Source organism: Mastomys coucha, unplaced genomic scaffold (genome assembly GCF_008632895.1).
Source record: "Mastomys coucha isolate ucsf_1 unplaced genomic scaffold, UCSF_Mcou_1 pScaffold13, whole genome shotgun sequence".
NCBI lineage: Eukaryota > Metazoa > Chordata > Mammalia > Rodentia > Muridae > Mastomys > Mastomys coucha.
Window position 1 is genome coordinate 48,593,179 of NW_022196895.1, and position 21,823 is coordinate 48,615,001.

General features: G+C 40.3%; 1 protein-coding gene and 1 long non-coding RNA gene across 7 annotated transcripts in view; one reads left to right on the forward strand and one right to left on the reverse strand.

Moving 5' to 3' along the window:
• Sncaip (synuclein alpha interacting protein) overlaps window positions 1–21,823 on the forward strand; it is a 144,838-nt gene that overhangs the window by 29,279 nt on the left and 93,736 nt on the right. The window lies entirely within an intron of this gene.
• Window positions 269–4,517, reverse strand: LOC116087163. The gene is made up of 3 exons (XR_004117282.1): window positions 4,426–4,517; window positions 2,520–2,652; window positions 269–467 (listed from the first exon to the last, which is right to left on the reverse strand). It is a non-coding gene; the product is annotated as an uncharacterized LOC116087163 (long non-coding RNA).

A 21,823-nucleotide genomic window follows, 5' to 3' on the forward strand; every position in this document is an offset into this window, starting at 1 on the left:
AAAAAAAAAAAAAAAAGAACCCTACTCTCTTGGCTTTTGCTTAAAACTCGGGGAGCTTCTCCATGCTTCTGGTCACTTGTAGACCCATCTGGTGTTTCATTCAAGCAGCAGTAAAAGTTTTCAACTATCAGATTCGGCTGGATATTTTCTTTTCTTCTTCTTCTTCTTCTTTTTTTTTTTTTAGAGTTTCTATGCTTTATTAATTGCTCTTGGATATGTATCATAACAACCATGAATCTGACCATAAATTAAATGTCCTTGACCATAATTGCTATGTGACACAAGTTTATATTAATGTTGTTGTCTAGATCGGGTGGACATTTTCTAGCTTGTGAGATCTAGCCCTGGGAGAATATTCTTGGGGATATAGTGGGTTCTGCCAGAAATTAATTTAAAAGAACAGTCTGAATTTATCTTCTTCCAGAATCTCTCACCTCTTGCACATCTTCTTCATTATGTCATAGAATCTGGAAGGAAAGAAATGAAAAACCACTTAGATGCAGCTTCTGTAGGAAAGTTACATCAAATGGGCTTTTGTGTCTCCAACCTTTCCTCTCCTGGAGAGTAGGACTCACACTCTTGGGGACACTGTTGCTGCCATGCTGTGGCTTTACCTACTTGTCAGCTGGGCATTGTCACAGTGACCAGGCTGTCAACTGCCAGTCGTCAGTGACAATGGTCCCAGGGTTACAGATCTGGTGACCCCTTTCCTCCTCGTCCTCTCTCTGCCTTGGTGTCTTAGCATTACTGTCTTGCCTGGATACTTAGAATCAAAAGCCATTCTGAGCAAGGGAAAAGAGAAACCAGCAACTGCTCTCCACGTATCTTATTGGAAACCATAGATCCCATTCCACAGGTGCCTGGGGAGCTTAGACAAGCATGACAATTTCAGATTTTCCAGGAGCCTCCTACAAGCAGAGATTGGCACATCTCTCCCTCTGTGATTCAGGTCATTGGTTATGGCTTATGGCACTGAAATTTCCTAGGATCATTTCAACCTGCATGCTGCTCTTCACAGCTGCCGGTAGCTGTCAGTCATGACTGAGTCCTCGTGGCCCTAGTAAAGTGCAAATCTGTCCAGAGGATGTTTGGTTTAATGCACATGGAAGTTCCGGGATTCGACTTTAATGACCATTATCCTTAACTTACAGATGAAGAAATGGCTCTAGTGAGAGCTCAGGGATCTTGGCTTTGGTTATGGCACAGGTCAGTTGTAGGGAGAAGGCCCTACCGTGGCTCCAGTCCCTGTCTATAACACGCCTTGGAGTCCCCTTAGCAGTCTGCAGAGGCTTACCAGTGTGGATAAAGCATTCTACACTACGAGTGTCTTTTTCCTGTCACTTGTTTTTGTAGTGACTTTGATGAGCGGGTGCTGCTCTTTTCAGTGACGGAATGTTTAAGACACACTGTTCCCATCTCCGCGATGGATCATAAGGGCTATCTGTGAATGCATATGAACTGCCATCTCCACGTTTGCCTTAAGTAGGAAACAAAATAGAATGCCTTATTTTTGCTTCCCTTCCTCTTGAACATAAGATTGCACTTGTATTGGAAGAGATGGTAGGACAGATGGCATCTTAAAATAGTTTGAGCAAACATGTTCAATTGAGTTAAAATCACAGAAGTCCTCATGCCAAGATTTTCCAGGGGCACGCTGAAAACGACATCTTAACATTGAGACTTAGGTATCTAGCTCTCAAACTGAACCGATAGCTGTTGCCATGTTTGCCTTCCCTCTTCCTGCTCGCTTGTGAGTAAAGGTTTGCTTCTGGAACTGAACTTCTGCTCATGAAGCCATTTTCTTTCATTCCCCATTAGCCTTGCTGCCTCTCCTCCTAAAGACCATATCTGAAATCTCTTATTCAAATGGCAACCCATCATTTCTAGTGAGAACAGATTTTTTTTTTTTAAGATCCAATCATTTGGAGATTGTTCAACTCAACACAAACTTTTGATACTTCATATTCAAGACGATGGCAGGGTAGCTTTTTTTTTTTTCCTTTTTATATATGGAAGTGTTTTTAAACTGAAGTAATGTACAGTTGTAATTATACCATGCTTTAATGGATCACTAAGCATGTTTCATAAATAAATCATCAGTGCTCTATCCAGATGCTAAACAGATGATGGCCTTTTGCTTGTTTTTGCTTAGGTATAGAGGTTTTAGGAGTAGCTATTCATTCTCTAATCTTGGGGGCAGCATTCAGCCTTGCTCTTACTGAGTCAGAATACACTTGAAAGAGCTTTTTCCACGAGTGTTTTTTTTTTTTTTTAGCAGTGTCTGGCTTCCTGTTAGAGATGAGTAGTGACCTCTTCTCAGGTGCAGCCATCAAAAGGGTCCCAGTATCTCTTACAGGCAAAAATCATCCAGCTTAAGAATCCTTGTTCTATAGGTTTTAACAAGATGAGAAAGCCCAACTAGATGAAAATATCAACTCTACTGCTAGCCAACTAAACTTGGGCATTTTATTTATTCATTTATTTATTTATTTATTTATTTCCAAGATACTTCAACTCACCTTTCATTTTTCCAGATCCTTCACAACCACTCCGTACAAAATTGTGACTAGCCCTGCATCCCCCATTCAACTGATTTTGTCTACTCTCTTAGGGCTTCTATTCCTGCACAAAACATCATGATCAAGAAGCAAGCTGAGGAAGAAAGGGTTTATTCAGTTTATACTTCCACATTGATGTTCATCACCAAAAGAAGTCAGGACAGGAATTCACACAGGGCAGGAACTTGAAGGCAGGAGCTGATACAGAGGCCATGGAGGGATGCTGCTTACTGGATTGCTTCCCCCTGGCTTGCTCAGCTTGTTTTCTTATAGAACCCAGGACCACCAACCCAGGGATGGTGCCACCCACAAAGAGCCTCCCACCATTGATCACTAATTGAGAAAATGCCTTCCAGCTGGGTCTCATGGAGGCACTTCCTCAAGGGATGCTCCTTTCTCTGTGATAAGTCCAGCTTGTGTCAAGTTAGCACACAAAACCAGCCAGTACATCTACTCAGCCCCAATCTGTGTGTGAAATCATATATTTAATTTTATATACCCTCTTCTCCTACAGAGTTCAAGAAAGCAGGATGCCTTTATACTATTCAGAGCTTGAACCCCAGAACATAGACCAATGCCTGGCACGTAATCTGCAAGCTAGGAGTAATTGTTGACTAAATGAGTCAATTATTTACAGACACTTGCTGTGAAAAAGCCAAGAGCGGGGATATTAAAGATCACAAATGTAGCTGCAAATAAATTGTTGAGAGAATTCTAAGTGAAGAAGTGGAACTGCCAGTATGGTCATTCTACCTAATGCTCTTATAATTAATTATTCTGTAATTGAGATTTAGCTTTCTCCTCATTTTATGTGATTGGTTTTCCTACAGCCTATTTGTCATGTCAAGTATACAATGGCTTGGGAGGACAGAGAGCACTGAGCTGTAAGGAAGGGAGGATGGCCCAGATGTTGGATTCAGGAAAAAGGCATAAGAGAATCGCAGCCTTCCTTATGCCGTCAGCCATTGCAGACTCATCAAGGAACAGAAGGCGGTCATTAGGTGCCCGCACTGGTATCGACAGTCAAGGGCACTATGCCTCTCAGTGCCGTTTTGAGTATTAGAACCAACAATTGAGGGTTCTTTAATTGCAAGTAGCAATTTATCTATCCAGAGCTTGAAGATTTTTTTCCTATACTTTTGTTGTCATATTTTGTATTTATATTTCTTCAGCTCGCCAAATTGCTCAAAAATATTTAAGTGCCTTCTCATTTAATCTTTTCATTGAAATAATTGTTGTTCATAGAAAGTCTGCCATTCATCATTAAGGTGGAAAGAGAAATCCTTGACTTAATTACCAGGTCTGGGCATGTTTGGGTGAGAATGCTGTAAGCTTAGTAAATAATGAAGATACGCATCCCATTGAATGTATTTGGGTCCTGAGGACTTATGGGCATCTGGGCTGACAAGGTGATGGATGATGCCTCCTCATGCTGTGTACTTAACACCACTGAGATTTCATATGACAAGAAGACCAACATGGTTATGAGTAGATGCCAGAATTCACAGGTATTATCAATGAAAGGGCTGTGTAGTTCCCCACTTCAAAACAAAAGGTCAATTATCAATTAGATAATTGATATAATCAATTAGAATTACTAGTTGATTAGAATGTTTTTAAATTATGTCTACCTAACCCTTAAAGAAACAGGTGTTTACTGTTAAACATAAAGTCAATACCATTAGAAGACCAAACTTTTCTTTTTCTGTTTGGCTACTTTTTCTTCCCTCAGTTGCTTCTGGGATATATTAAAGCCTGGAGAGTTGGGGTAGATGAGTAACGGCAGGGGTAGGGGCAGAACTGGTACTTGCTTGTTTTGGATTAGTTACAAAAGTAGAACCACTGCATATCTTCTCGCACTTCTTACTGTCTGTGGCTTGGAATGGAGTTCACTCCGCCCCCCACGCACCCCAATTCAAGAGTGCACTGGTGGTAGATCTTTTCATCACTCAGCTCCCCCCATCCCTACTCCCATCTTCATATAGTACAATGATGTCATAATTCCCTCCCCACCCCCAGATTCTAAAATTACTCAACACTCACAAGTCAGGACACCTTTGTACATTTTCATGATAACGATTGAATGGGTGGAGATAGAAGAGAGTGGAGAAAGTGGGCAAAGAGTAGAAGGCTGCTATCGCCCCACATTCTAGTGGATGGCGTAACAACCTACCATCAGAACCATCAGTAGATGTTTTAATATTTCATTCACTACAAAGTATCCTAACAGGTGCCATGATGATGAGGCCAGACATGATCTGGTCCTGCACTCAGGAGAGCATGCTCTCTGTTAGTTATCTTCCTAAAGATGGTCCAATGCAGCTGTCGTTAGCCACATTATCCTGGAAGATTAAGATTGCCAAAGAAATCATGGTTCTGTGACTTTTGCATACAACACAAAATGCTTACTTGGAATGATTTGGCTAATAATGTTTCATTGTTCTTCCAATTTCTCAGGGATCTAACTCAAAGATGAATTTCCTCTATCCCATGATTTGCTGTATGTGGTTTAAAATGTTCTAAGTATATTACCATCATTAAATGAGGTTTAAAGTGTGGTCCAAATGTCAGAGATGAGGGAATAGAATTTGTCTCAAATAGCTGATGATGTTTCCACAGTCAAAAATAAAACTATGTTCATTCCTCACTAGTGGCAGTTTGACCAGTAAATTAAATTAGTTCCTGTCTATTGCATAGGGTAGATTCATGGGTTAAGGATTTAGAGGAGTAAGATTAGAGATGATCTAGACAGCCAAATCAGTAGACACTTGCTGCATGTCTTTCCTCTAATCATTGAATAATGGGACTCTCATATTCATTTGTAATGACATATTGGAATTCTGGTAGCTGAAAAGGATGATTGAAATGATCCATTTGCATGTCTTTTGACATTTTCCACTTACAGCAGCATAAAGCCAAGAAGTCAATTTTTAAAACCTTTTAGTAGCTACATAAAAGTAATAATTTTGACTACTGAGATAGTTGAACTGTTAGGTTATGAGACACTAATAATATGAATGTAATTATGGATGTAATAGAAGCAGTTGTCGTTGGATTGTGTAAGGCTCCTTTCAGTCACATTAACTATATTACCAAATAATTAAAACAGAGTTTGAGGCAAGCTTTGCAAGAATGATTCCCAGATGTGAGCTAATGTTGGTCACTAAATTAGAGATAACCCACTGCTTTTGTGAGCTGAGGCAAATCATGAACTTTGGTGGACCCTTCTAGAAGTCAACGTTATCAGAAGTCAACGTTATTTGCCTTTCTTCATTTTACCCATAGACTATTTGAAAGATAGACTATGAATTCTTTGTCATCCATAATATGTTACAGCTTTTTGGACAGTCTGTGTGAGAAATGCTATTCAAAGCTTGCTGGGCTAGCGTGGCCCTCGTAACATTTTTTACCACAAAGAACATCTGCCTACCAGCTCTCCAGCTCTGCTCTCTTTGACCGTTTGTGGGAGTGCTTTAGAGAGTGATATTTTTTCCCTCTCTTGACAAGCTTCTGTGCTTGAGGCAAGAGTAGAAAGATAACAATATGTGTGAGAGTGTGTACACGCGCATGTGTGTGTGTGTGTGTGTGTGTGTGCGCGCGCGTGCACGCGTGTGACATGCTAATAGGTCAAGCATGCAAGAATGTGGTTTTTCTGCCTCTCCAGGTAATGAGAAAGTTGTAGCACTTCCACATAGGTGTTCAGATGATTTTCTTTGTTTCTTTTCTAATTAAATCCTGATTTCCAGAAATTCTTTACATTTTAAGTGAAATAATGCATTCGGCACGGTGCACACAGTGAGCAGCTCATTCCAACGGTTCTGTTCATCTTATTTATAGAATACTCTAAAACAAATAAATACCTTATGCTTTCACCTAAAATAGAACTGGAAGCTTTTGAAGGAAGGGAAAGTTGGATCTGAGTAGCGTTCCTTCTGACACACGCTCTGTTATTTTTACTTTTAAATCAGAAGTACAAGTATTTTGTATTCCCAGTTTCTTCTCAGCCTCTGAAGGGTAAACATTCTCAAGCGTGAAGTGAGTAGCTCAAGGTACAAGTATTCGATTGTTGCTTCTCCAATCGGTAGTGGGATTTTATGTCTAAAAAAAAAGTGCTATAAATATATTTAAATTTTATTTAAATTTCTGGGTGTTTTATCTTTCACTCAAAGTATTTTAACAATTGAGATACAACTTGAAAGTTAACTCCCCCACATTTTCTGTTACTTAAAGAAAACATAGGAACAGTATTTATTAAAAATATACCTTTATAGTTGATAGGATGTCTCTGCTCACTCCAGGAAAAAACAATTTACATGTCAGTGGCATTTCATGGAACGTTATGGTCTAGGCCTTAGGGCCTTGGCAGTTGCTGTTATTTATTACCTAGGTTTTTGTTTATTTGTTTTTGTTTTTTTGGTTTTTTTTGTTTGTTTTATTTTGAGACAAGGTTTCACTACGTAGCGCTCCCTAGCCTAGAAGTCACTAGGTAGGTCTTGAACTCAAGAGATCCAACTGCCTCTGCCCCCCTAATGCTGAGATAAAAGGTGTGTTCCTCTCCACCAGGTTGCCCTGATGTTCTTGAGTAAGTGATATGGAAATAGGCATACTGCTCATATCAACAGCACCCCACAATTCACTCACAAGGTGAGCTATGGCAAGAGGAGCAAAAAATGTTTACCAATCATAGTAGTGTCTCCACCCCTCCCTCCCTCTCATATTAGTTATCACATGTGGGATCTCCAGAAAACTAAGCAAACACTGTATCAATGCACTATGGCTCCAACTTTCTTTTAACTTTTATTTTGAAATGAGGACTCACTAAGTTATTCAGGCTGACTTTGAACTTGAGATGATCCTGCCTTCCAAAAACTGAGCTTAACAGACCCATACCATCAACTCCTACTTTAAAATAGTGGTCTTTAGGATGGCAAGATGGCTCAGCCAGTAAAGGCTTGCTGCCAAACATCACAACTTGAGTGCAATCTCCAGGTTCTACCTGGTGGAGGAATAGAACTAACTCCTGAAGCTATGCTCTTGGTTCCATTTCTGTGCTCTTATTCATTACCTATCTGCAATAAGTAAGTAGAAGAAACAGAAAAAAAAAAGTAGTCATATTCTAAAACCTCGCTGGTTTAGGGATATTATAAAATAGTTGCAACAATTTAATGCCCCAGAAGGCAATGTCAAATGTCATCCTAGAACGAATTTATTATAGGAACTTTTAATTCAAAGATGTTGAAAAGCAGGCTGCATCAAATATGAATCCCCCAGTCAATGGGACGTCAGCTGAGCTGGACCAATTGAACAAGTGAAGAGGAGAGGACAGGTATGGACCAGATCATAAGGAAATGTTCCATAAGAGAAACATTTCAGATAGAAAGATTTAGATAGGAAAGCTCCTAAGGAGACGAATGATGTGTGTGTGTGTGTGTGTGTGTGTGTGTGTCTGCAATGGTAGCTCTAGATGAGGCTGACCTACTACATAATTTCATCCTGTAAAGAGCAACACTTGATTCAGCCCTTGACTCCAGTTCTACACTGAGAGTATTAGCTTTGTTTCTCATTGATAAAACACTTAACAAATTTACTTAAGTCAGTATCCCACTGCAACCTTTCTTGGCGTTGTAGCTCAGAGGCTGATCCTCCTCTTTCTGTTAATAATTATTCTCTAATAATAATTAGAGCCATGACCCTTTCATTATTAATTATGAATAGAATATGCCTCACTTGGCCCCTATATTTTAAACATCCAGATCCTTTATTCTTTTAAACAAAAGTTTCTTTAGTACTGAGGTTCTAGATTCTGGACAGACATTAATATCTGAAGGGTCTTTAAAGTCACTGGCATCTAGGGCTCCATCTCAGGACAGCTTGTTAGTCCTTTGCAAAAAGAATTTAAAAGAAACCATCTCTCAGTGCCCTTCCAGACCATTCATGGGTACCACAAACAGTATGTCTACCAGGTGCTAAAACTGCTAGCCTTTAACTTTGCGACAAAAGCATGGTTTAATATGTTGAACATTTACCATATTTCCCTTACATGGATTAGCTTTAAAACAACATACTGTATCTTCATTGGCAAGGAAGAGAGCTTTCTTAAGTGCTGTAACACATTTTCTAGTATTCATTTTGTCATGGTGTGTGTGCGTGTGTGTGTGTGTGAGTTGCACGATTGTTTTGTCACTTGTTTTTATTACTGATTCCTGGGAAAGTCTGATAAATCATCTCTCTGATCTTTAGCTCAGACTCTGACCCATAGCTTGTGGCTGACCATCTTCACTTGCAAGGGAGAATTACTGGAGTACTCTTGTGCTTGTGTGTGGAGCAAACCCCGAAGGTCACAGAGTGTGTGTGGTGACATCATGAGAGAGAGGTCACTCTGATTCTCCTGTATGCTGCTTCTCAGGAAAGCCTGACAAAAAAGAGGGCCTCAGATGGGGAGATGGAGTGAACAGAGGTTACAGGGCTGCCATTAAGGCTTGCCTTTAGAAGGATATCACAGAAGCCAGGGCACCAAAGACTAGGCTCTTGCTAAGAAGCCACCAAAGCTAGTCTAGACAGAGTGCTGTTAACGTTATTTAATTGTGAAGATCATTGTTAAGAAATATTAGATGTGTCTAGGGCATCAAATTTTACCGACTGTATACTTCCAATGCTTTTCTACTTAGCCCGTATCCACGTGCACGTTGATGTGTTACCTTCTCTTGGCTCCTTTTACACTCTCTAAATTCCTTTTTGAAATTTTTGTATCTCCTCATTCTGCATCTTCTCTCTCCCTTTCATTAGTTGTACTTACTTGATGGTCGAGGAAAATTAAGGCTAAGAATGGATTAAAAACATGTTTTTTCCTTCTGTAGTGGTTGAATACTTAATGTAGCCAGTGAGCAGCTTTTTTGTTTGTTTGTTTCGCTTTGAATGTCATGAAGACCCAGACTGACCGCAACAAAGGGCAGTAATCAGCAACATGCAACATCTTCTGTCTGTCTGGTTCCAGCTGTAAACTGGGATTGTTTGTGCTGACCTCATGGGGAAAGGCTGGCTGCATAGCAAATCTGGCCAACTCTAACCTAAACCAAGTGAGTCTGTATACAGTGTGGCAGCTGTACACCAGCTCACCAGATGATAGCTTTGCTCAGAAGGACATGGTCTTGGACAGTGGTGACCTCATGTCTTCTAAAGCAGCAGGATGCTTTGATCACACACACACGCACACACACACACACACAGCCTCTTATTGCTCTCTTAGCTTTTCATCTCCTCGCTATTGGAAAAGCAATACATCTGGTCACCCAAGTGCAGTTTTCCAATTTTTGGACATTTACAGTTTTTAAATGCTGTTTTCTCACGCATTGAATTGGTCAGTATGGCACTTTCAGTGCAGTTCCGTTACCTTCCTGCCTTTGTGCCTTTTAAGCAAAATTTTGGCCAGTGCCTCACAGAAAATCAGTTCCCAGTATTATCTGCTCTGTATTGCCATCCAAGAAAATCACATCATTATTGCAAAATAGTCCCTACAGTGGCCCTTCAAAAGCTCCCCCTAATTTTTGAGATGTTATTCTTATCAAGCTTTATATAAGAAGTGGCCATACGTGATCCACTTACTAACAGGTGGTTTGATCTTAACCCCACTTTAATCTGGGGAAGAGGCTCCATTTGTGTTGGAATACAATGGCTGCCTGAAACATTGATTTGTCAAGTGGATACAGACCCAAAATCTTTTTACTAAACATGTTTTTCTACCAAAATAATGGCTAAACATTTTATTAGCCAACAAAGTTCACTTGGCTGAAATAGCCTCCACCTTTTTCTAAGAGTTAACAGCGGCTTCCCTCTACACCTAGAGGCCAAGCCTTGGGCCTAAACGTTGCGAACTTGCAACTAAAGTGCCTGAGACATCCTCAAGATAATGTTAAACTTGTTACTTTTAAACTTTTGAGTTTTTATCTCAAGCAGGTTCATTACAGATAATCAAAGCTTGCTCACTCCCAGAACATCTCCCCCTTCACTTGAAAGCTTGCTCACTCCCGGAGCAATCAGAGCTCAATCCCAGAGCTTCTAGCCTAAAAGTTATTATTTTACAACTAAATTAAAGGCATATTCTCATGGCAAAACTGTTGGAAAAGGTTTCTAGCTTGAAAGCCGCCATTTTACAACTCAATTAGGTGTCTACACCCACCTGCCCATCGGCACACCAGCGCTGCATCACGTGGACTCCAAAGAGACTGACAATTTGATATCACAGGCAATAAAGGCTTGTCCTGGCATTAGCTATACGGGAATAAGGTACATCATGAAAACCTACCTTCAGTGGGATAGGTCTCTGGTACTCTCAACCTAAGGCAGGATCATGTGCCGAGTGGCTGTGTCTTTTTAAACATGGAAATAGCCCGGTTTGTAGAATTCAAACTAGCTGTACATGATTTCCAAAGACGGGTAAGAGAGCGGCCAGTAGATATTTAACTACAGGCAAGATCACCAAAGCACCGAAAAATTCCCAGGCAGGACTATGGTGCATAAATATGCCCCAGTCCACCTAATTTTTAACAAAAAAATAAGGAAGAACTGTGACCCTCCTACAGCGGAGGGCTGATTATGCCAGACCCTTGCCACATATAGCCACGCCTCTCTGCCCACCTCCTGCTAATAGCTATGCCTCTCTACAAGTTCCTGTTATGCCAGAAGTCCCGCCTCCAGAGACTGAAGATGAAGCTGCTGATTGGGCCAAGTTGTTGACGGGCTTGGGAGAGGGGTTTTGCTTTACCTACCTACCTGCTTGTAACAAGGAGAATTCAATTAATGTTGGTGGACTGAAAGAAAAAAAAAAAAGAAGTGATCATAGATTTCAACAGCTCTGTGTATATGTTTGCAGTTTCTATTGGAGTCTCATTAACAGATTTTAAATTCATTTCTTTGGCTAAGTTTTCTACTCTGGCTACTACATTTTCTGCATCTTTTGCTGAAGGACAAATAGCAAATATAAGATTCCTGAATTGGGGATCCTCAATAGAAATCGTTTTTGAAATAGTTATACTAAAAATGGGAAGACAGATAGATCTTTACTACAAAGATGTTTGGTTTGTTGTTGGTGGTGGTGGTCACTGGTTTCAATTTTAGATTTTTCTTCTCTGCTTTAAACCTGATTTAAAAGAATCATTATTTTTAACCCTTGTCATTACAAATGAAAAAACATCATAAATTGTCTGGGAAAATGGCACAATGTGCGAAGACAGCTTTTGGCTTTTGGCAAGTTTTCATTCAACCAAAACATTTTTTTTTTGTGGAAATTGTGCTGGACTGCTTGAAATTACCTTGTTTTACATATAGAGTTTTGATTATTGAGAGCTGATACACTGTACCTCTAACCAAATGCTTCATTTGAACCAGAAACTCTTGGGAACTTTAGCTAGAATGTTCTGGAATGATCGGCTTCCCAGATAGATACAGATTGCTGCCTTCATAGGAAATCCTACTGTATACATAAAACAGGCTCTTGCCCAGGTCTTTGTCTGTGCTCTGTTTGTTAGTGTGACTGATTCTATGGCCTTCGATGTTTCCAGAAGGTATTTTTGTTTTTAAATTTAGTGAGCTTGGATTTTGGATATAAGAGTAGTCAATACTGCACACAAGAGTATAAATGGATCTCCACATTTTATGTTGAGATAGAGTTAGAGGCATCCAGCACATCCTTCCTGGTCCTGCTCAATAAAGGAGACAAGGTAAACCCTCCTATTTGTGATTCTGGATGTGGTCACCTTCAAGACATGCAGAAGAGAGGAGATAGTGGCTGATAAAGAACAAGAAGGGGATGACTTCAATGTGTAAAAGTTCATTAAGCTGCCCAATTATGGCATGTACTTTTTAACAAAGCAGGACGTGTGAGAGGGGCCATGGAGAAGGATGCCATGGAGGTACACCATCATGAGAGCCATAGGTCTGTGGCAAACACCACATTTCAGAGCTTAGAAAAGCAGCGCTTCTTGGTACCTGTGATTAGCAGAGTATTTCACAGCTGCTTGTTGACCATGCTTCCTATGAAACACAGGCATTCAACAAGCCATGCTCTGGATGTGGCACAAAAGTACAGATTCATCCACCTGGACTCTGAGTGCACAGAGTCTAGACTTTAGGTTTTCAAACTGATCCTTTTGCATGACCTGTCTGTTGCATTTCTTAATTCACATGATTCTTATTTCAGAAAGCCACGCATTTCACGTTAAGGCACAGTCTTTTTCAAGTCTTTTTGACTTGTCCCATATTTCAGTGGATTCTGGGGAAGGGTGTTCTGGGAATTGAGCATCCTCTGAGATGGTTTATGAGAGACCCTGGCCTTGCAGTAGGCTTGGATAAAGAGCACAAGCAAACTCTTGGCAGGGCTCCTCTGGGCTCCAGGGCTATGGTGCCATCATTTCTGGGTGGGTAGGCTCATTCACTGTGCTTGGCCGCCAGGCTTGTCATTTGATAGGACTCTCATCTGCATGTCAATGAGGCTTGAAGCCCGTGGAAAGAATTAACTGGCCCAAGATGTTTATGAAACTTTTCAACAAATGCAGTTGAAGGGAGAGTGGCCCTGACTGAGCTGATTGTCTTGGAGCAGATTTACAGTGAAGTAATCACACTGATATTAAGTGATTCGAGTTATATGATATTTTCAATGATCAGCCCTAGTAGGAGTTTAAACATGAGCAAAAAAAAAAAAAAAAAAAAAAATACTGACTAATCAGAAACAGTAAGTGAAGCAACCCCTTTAAAATGCATCAAGTGGCCTTTTATTTATTTTTATGCTTTTTATTTGCATTAAAACACAGTGCAAGTTCAGGCTTCCTGCCTATAGGAACCCTGGTTTTGATTGCATTTTTAACCAACAATATTAATCTCCAGTTGTATTTCTTTTCCTTGAGGAGTAATTAAAGAAAACATGTTTGTTTTTCTAGGCATCATTCCTAAATCTGTAAGTGCCAAGACATAAATTCTGGCTTTATGTTCCAAAAGAATGTTTAGCCTTTGAGATCATACAGCCTTTAAGTAGAAAGCGGTTCGTGTGTGAGAGGGTTTGTGTGTGTGTGTGTGTGTGTGTGTGTGTGTGTGTGTGTGTGTTCTTTGTTCAAGAGCTTAGCTTCATTTTACAGGCATGTCTAGAGAGGTTAGAAAATTTCATGCAGAAACTTCCCTTTCTTGTCCACAGGTTACATAAACAAAGATTTAAGAACCAGAATTTAAATTTAAAACATTACTTCAAGGTCCTAACCAAAGAGTTAAGGCCACTCAAAAAATGGTATGTTTCTTTTGTGTGTGTGTAAAAATATCTTTCATATATACAATGACATGCCCATTCAAGAAAAAACTTAATGATACCTTTATTTATAAGCTCGTCTAGACTAAAATATAGTCATATATGATCCTTTGCTTTTTTCATTCTGAGAGATACTGACATGACTTTCTCAGTATCAGCGCACAGTGAGACACCAGCTTATGATGCTATTACACTAGAAACTCAGTACACGAGGCAAAGTATTATGTCTAGTCAAAATGACCCTTGAAAGCCTATTAAATTGCCCATAAAATCCATCTTAATATATATAAACTCAAAGCTGCCAAGTTTTCCTGTAGAATCGGAAAATCGCTGTCTTCAGTATCAGATGAGGTACTTCTATATTGTAGTGAGAAATACGTTTCCTTAAAAGCTAGGAACGGCCCCAGCATGGGAACAGCCCCATGCCATGATATAAATAGGAATCACACAGGGAGTTAAACAGTTGTCTTGCTGTTTGTCTCCCAGGTTCATTACCAGACTCTGAGGGGGATGATAAATAGAGCTGTATTGTGTCACTAGCCTTTCTCCTTCCTCTTCATGGCGATTTCAAGTCCAATGCATTACGCGTAGTGACACTATTGCACGTGTGAAGCCCTGGGGGGATTTTTCTGCTGATGAACATGTCAGGAAATACCTTGTTGAATCCAGGGTTTAAAAACAAGGAAACAACACTCACAATGAGAAAGGCGAGTCAGCTGCACCCCAGGTCTCCTATTGCGGCATGCATTTGGTTATGGTGTAGAATGGCACTTTGAAGACTGATGCCACAGGTGTATATTTAGGTATCTGTAGAGGGCATTCAATACTCTCCTCAAGTGTACCTTTGCAGCTATAGAGTGTTGCAAGAACGGCTGGCTTTCCTTTGTGGGGTGGTTTGAATGATACGTCCCCGTCCAGGCATTTGAGTACTTGGTGCTTGGTTGGTGGCTTTGGGGGTTGTGTAAGAGGTGTGGCCTTTCTAGAAGAATTATATCATTCCCTCTGCCTCCCATGGGGTTGAGATGTGAGCCTTCAGCCCTCAGCTTCCAGCTCCTGTCACTGTGCCTACCTCCCTGCCTGCTGCCGCTCCTCTCTGCTCTGATACTGATGGACTCTCATCCCTCGGGAACCACAACTCCAAAATAAACCCTTCGTTCGAAGTTGCCTGGGTCGTGGCGTTTTAGCACAGTGATAGCAGAGTAACTATGATATTTTGTAAAGAGACATCGACACAGTAATACGCTTACTGTTAAAGCAATTCTTTCTGTTCACTCTCAGGAAAAAGGGAACACTTAGCATTTTATACACAGATACACACACACACACACACACACACAAACACACACGCACATACGCACACACATACACACATACAAACACACACACAAACACATATGCACATACACACACACATACACACACATACAAACACACATGCACATACATACACACATACACACATACAAACACACACACACATACAAACACACATACACACACACACACACACACACACACACACACACACACACGGGCATACTTTCTAAAGGCTTTTTTCTGGTTTGAATGTTTCCAGGACTTTGGGCACTTTTTCTTTCCTTTACTCCAAGGTCAGGGTCTCCTTAATCACCTCATGATGATGGTATTGGGGTGAAGGTAAGTCCTTCTTCAGCTTACCTTGGGGTTCCTCTCAACTATGTTTTCTTCCTCACCAACAAGTATATGTACGGCATGTGTCACCTGTCACCAAAGCTTGTTGACTTGCTCACTGCAGGGATCCCAGTGGCCACATCCAACACGCTCAGCTGATGCTGTACAATGGAAAATCAGGTGTGGAAGAGCAGGAGTTTCTCATAGTTTGCAGCTCTTCTTACCCACATCACGTCAGTATCTGCCTTCGCTCTTTCCAAGTCATGAAGTAGGCTATAATCTCAGGATTAGAGAAATTAAAATCTACTCAGTATGGAAAGGGAAACTTGCAGAATGTGTAATCCATGCATGGAATGTCTTCCAGTGCCAGTTTTCACATAGTCTCCTTGGAGCCTCGTTCTGGGGGACGAGATGTTTCCAGACAAACTCAGCATCTCATGCAGGAGAGAGGTCCATTTTTCTCTTGTCTCATCGTTTTTCTTCCTTTATCTCTGTAATGTATGTTGTTTTATTGGCATCTACTAAGGAATATAGAATGCGTTTTCCCGTGAGTTATTAGTGCCATTTTTCTGCATTTTTCTTGAGGGGAAAAATTCTTTAAAACATTTTTATTAATTCTTTAAGAATTTCACACAATGTATCTTGATCATATCCCCTTATTTCTCCCAAATCTGCCCCAACTCTCTGGCTCAGTTCAGCCTTGTAAACATACTTTTTAAAAGTGCCTCTAACAGTGCATAAGCTCTTGGCACCCTGCACCACTGTGGGTGCACTGTTGGGTCTGCTGCTGGGTACAGATTGTTGCTTCTTGTTGATTGAAGGCAGCATTTGCCCTCTGGCATGCTTCAGAACTAACACCCTTGAACTTTTGAACTCAGAGAAACTTCTGGCTATAAGTTAGAAGAAAGAAGTAATCTAAAGCCATGGATATGTGTCTTTCAAGTAGATTTAAAAAAAAAAAAGTTTTATTTTTAGCTTTTTAATGGCTTCTTAGAATTTAATGTTTGAAAATGTATTTGAAACAAATATAACTTCATGTGAGGTTTTAAAAGAACAATTCTCCCTATAAAATTGTTTCAATAAAAATTAATGAAGGTGGATGTGAGAGTTAATTTCAAATAATAGTTTCAAGGATAATAATTTGCAAACTTGGTTTGAAGGAAGAGAACTCATTTAAGCCCCACATAATGCATTTGATCGTGCTGTGAAGTCTAGACACTAGAAATTTATTAGATCTGAACTATCAAAATAACATTAAGGAATTTAAATTATTGAGCAGGTTTCTTATCCAATATCAGATTTCCACAAGAAACCAGAGATTTTTAGACCTTGAATAAAATAACCATAATGTGAAGGTTCATTATGCCTTTCTGTACAAACCTTAATGAATTGGTGAACACTTTCACTTATTTAGAAATTATGAGAGAATTTTCTTCTTAATTGGCAAAGGAAAACTGTAACTGGCCTGTGAAAGCTCACTGATGGGGTTAGGGAGATAGTTCATTCAGAAAAGTGCTTTCTGTGCAAGCATTAGGACCCAAGTTCGATCCTCAGCAGCTACATAAAAAGATAGGTGTGACTGTGTGGTCTGTAATCAAAGCCTTGGGGAGATGGAGACAGATGGAACCATGAAGCTCATTGGCTGGCTAGCCTAGACAAATGGATGAACTCTGAGTTCAGTGAGAGGCCCTGTCACAACAACGTAAGGTGGAAAGCAACTGAGAAATCCATCTGAGGACCCCACAGACATGCACACATGCATGAGCACACTCACAAACACACATGCACACACACAAAGCTCAATGACAATTGGCCTTCAGAATCTTCAGACTCTGAAGAGAAGATTGTACTCCCGAATATGTATTGCTAGCCACAAATACTAACACCTTCAGCTTCTCAAGAGAAAGGCCCAGTGCAGGAGGATTCCTTGTGTTCTGAACAAGCGAGAGCCCCAATAATCTGTGGGTTTTGTAAAAGGCCTTTCAGCAGTCAGGGTTGATATCTGTGCTGGGTACCGGGTTTTACGTGCATGAGTAGGAAAAAGACACTGGTCCACAGAGTACCCAAAACGACTCTCTACCACTCTGGCTTGCATTTTGATGTGAGAACAGCATTTGTCTCATTGAGACGAAAATGCTTAGCGACATTTCTGCTGGAAACATCCCCAAACAATCAGATCTGTAAGATTGCTTGCATGTGCTTCGGATGCCCACAGCAGTCCCAGCTGAGAAGAGTACCAGCTGACATGCTGTACCACCTGGTTCTGGAACCACAAGTGGATAGAGTTGCGTCAGCAACTGAAGGGAAAATGGCTGCTTCTCACCAACTCCTGCGTCCAGGACTACACGGATTATCCTATTAGGCTCTTTCCTCATGGGGATTGTAATTCTTTCCCCACCGGTCATTGTTCTGAAAAATTAATAAAGGTTGAACTATGCCTCCATTTTTCTATGTTTAAGAGGTTTAGAAGCCAGGCAGGTAAAGCACTTGCTGTAATGTCTTCTTAGCTTCTGGACATTCATTAGGTGAACGCAGTACTTAGAAATGAAGGTAATGCTTATGGAAGGCGTGGAAACTTAGCACTTGAGTTATATTTTGTAATGTCTGTAAATATACTCAGGGAAAATGTATGATTACATGTACCACAGGTTTGTATTATCTATGAATAATCAAGAGAGTAATATAGAAGACCACATAAAAAATGAAGCCAATGTAACATGGAGCTGAACATTTAGAAATAATAGTAAAAACAAATATATAAATAAACAAATAGGCCAAGTACCAAACTGGAATTGTCTTGGAATTGCAAATATTTTTGCGATTACAAAAATAAGTCTTCATATTCTGTATTTAATAAAATTTACATCTAATCTTCAGAATAGACTTGATGACAGTTCACTATGCATCCACATTCTAAACATCCTTCATCTAGCTTGATATTACAGTAGATAAATGGCAGAGTCACCTTTGTCTACAAGACATTTAAGTCCTTCATCACCTTGACCAGTCTTTGTTCTTTGACAGTCAGATCATTTGCCCATGAAACCTTATTCCACTTATCCTCATTTTCATATTTCTGTGCATCTTTAGGTATTTTGGAAATGACCTGCTGGGCATTTCCGGGCACCCAGAATCATGGTCTCTGACTTCGTGAATCCTGAATCTCTGGCAAGCTTTGCATTTTCACTTCCAACCTACTTGGATTTTGTTTTGTACTAAAGAATGGTTTGAATTCTCCTGCATCAGTGAGATTCCAAAGATGTTAAGTTACTGCCACTGAAAGGGCCTTGTTTCCTCATCACTGCTGGCCTGAATGTGTTATTTGTTTGTCTAACCCCGGGGGAGATTAAAATTAAATTCGAATACAAAGAAAAATAATCGATACAGAGAGATGCAGTTGCCAAGGTTCTCAAACTTCCTAATGCAGTTCCTCATGTTGTGGTGACGCCCAACCAAAATCATTTTTGTTGCTACTTCATACCTGTTGTTGTGCTGCTATTATGAATTGTAATGCAAATGTAGGTGTTTTCTGATGGCCTTAGGTGATCCTTGTGAGAATCATAACCCACAAATTGAGAACCACCGTGCTATTTATTGTAAGTGGGGATTGAGAATAAAATGTCAATTCATGAGTATTTCCATGTTATGATGTCTTTAGTGTCCTATTGTGACCTTGGCACAGTGGAAGCTGCGTAACTAAGATTCCCTGTATGGAGTAATTGTCACTCCCTCGTGAAGAACGGTATCATGTCCTAAAGGTCCCCAGTGTGATTCTTTTTCAGCCTGTTTGCTCCTCCCATTCCCTAGCCGTTCCAGAGTAGCCTCTTCATCAGCATCATTTGATCCTCTCCTTCTACCTCATTAGTTTCTAGTGACAGCAGAGAGAGGTAGGAGAAGAGAGATCATTTATGCCTGTATTAGCAAAATCAAACTTAACCATGTTGAAAACTGGCTAAATAAATGCAATTAAAGAGAAAAATGAATGCGGAAGCCTCAGCTAATAATAATGGCCATTAGCATGATCTTGTTAATGTTGTAGTCTTGAGGACTGGACTTATTTAAGAATGAAAAAGGAGAGGATTGTATGTGAGTATTATGAAGTCCGGCTGAAAGTCACGATTTCTTAATCATCACTGATCTGACTGGTTGGGTCACTTTGTGTATATAACTGAGGCAGGCCAGAGACCAGGAATAACAGTAGGCACTTGTTCCAGCCAGCAGTGTGCATCTCTTTTAATCTTCATGATATCCTCTGAGTATCCTCACAGGACTCTCGGAGTTCCTGTTTTCTGGGAGTCTAGCAATGCTCTGTCACGTAAATGCTGGGGAAGGATGGGTGACCGAGTAGAACTTGGACAAGAATAGGAGGTGATGTACAAAGAACCTAAAACCACAAAGGTTCTCAGTGTGGCTCAGCTCACGGGGTGCACTGGAGATTTAAGTATCTTGAGCACTTTTTGATGACAGTAATTAAGTGGAAGAAATATAGATGACAAGCCACGTTTCCAATTCTGTGAAACTCGGAGCTCTTGCGAGGAATGGCAGCACCAGCTGGACCAGCATTACAGAGGATTAGAGGGGAAAAATAAAGGCTTATCTCTTGAAATGGAATTCTTCAAGTCAGGAAACTCAAAGGAATGTATAACAGTTACCAAGTTCAGAATCAGATTAAGTCAGGGGAGAGAGAGCTGGGAAATATATCTACGTTTCAGTCTATAACAAGGATGGAGTGAGCCAAGAACTCATTTGGGGTTTGATGGAATGAACCAGATTGCCTGAAGTGCATGTAAGCCACACCCAGTGGCCTTGGCAGTGCCCCTTTCATGATGATAGAATGATGATAAATGCACATAAATGGGTTACATATCAAAGGAGCATGTGCTTCAGCTTGCTTTGCCTTTGAAGACAGAGTCCTGTAAGGTGTCTATAATCGTTCTACTTTAGACATACCTAATCTTGTCGCTGAAGACTGGCAAGGGTTTGAGCCCCAGACAAAAGATGAAGCTACGAAGGAAAAGCATCTATGTTTAAAACATTAAACTGTGTCACCAAGTAGTACAGCTGCTCTTATTTCTCTCCCTGACTTGGTGGCACCCAGGGCCAATCATTCAGGTAGTCTCATCTGCAGACTGTCTTGCCACTCCCTCCAGCTGCCATTTCTCCATGGAAGAGGGCTTGGGTTGGAGATGGCAGAGATTCTTTTTCCTAAGGCCTGGTATGGGTGGCTACAGCTATCTGTCCTAAACTTGATGGGAGAGTTAAGTCCTGAATAGAAAATGGGTGCTGAACTTGAATCAAACATACATGTTTAATTTGAGGATCTAGCAAGATTTGAGTATCAAGGAAAAAGAAAAAAAATCTATAATATATTTTATGTATGAATATATACAATGATATTATATAATATATAATATACAATATATAGTATATAATATACACAACACATTATAAATTATATTGTATATTTGTATAATGTATGTTATATTTTATATTATACTATATTATATTATTGCCAGGGTAGTAAAATAGCTTAGCGGCTGGAGGCACTTATGCATAGAACTGACTACCTGAATTCAATCCTTGCATTCCACAAGGTGACGGGGAGAAGTTACTGAGAATAATCCTTTGACGCTCTACCCCGCCTCTCTCTCTCTCTCTCTCTCTCTCTCTCTCTCTCTCTCTCTCTCTCACACACACACACACACACACACACACAAATTAATTTAAAACAATAAAATAATTTAAAATTTCTCTTGACTTCCTCTAGCTTTGGGTTAGTTTCATTTGGTTTGTTTACGATTTTGAAGTGTCCACAGTTCAAGTCTTATAGGTCTATGGGATACGGTCTGTCATGGCAGCGAAGGAATGTGACAGAAGTAGGGGACCACCAGCCACATTGCTTCAAAGTCAGGAAACAGAGAGATATACATAATTCATGTTTGGCATGATTCTTCTTTCTTATTAAGTCTATGACGTCAGTCCATGGAGCGGTGCTGTCCACATTGAGATGGGTGTTTCTACCTCCGTGAACTCAATCTAGAAAATGCATGCCAGACATGTTCAGCGGTTTGCCTCTTAGGCGATGTTGGATCCTGTCACACTGACATTAAATATTAACCATCACAGCCACCAGAAGCACTCAGGGCAGATGAAACCTGTTGTAGCAAAGCTAGGGAGGAGCTCTTGCAATTGCTTGTCAAGCAGCTGAGGTTATGCTCAAAGACAGTATTTGGAATTCTAGGCTTTAACAAAGAGCCCAAGAAGAACCTTCCCATCATAAATAGAAAGTCCCTCTGTTACTAGGAAAGTGATCTTTAAGGGGTAA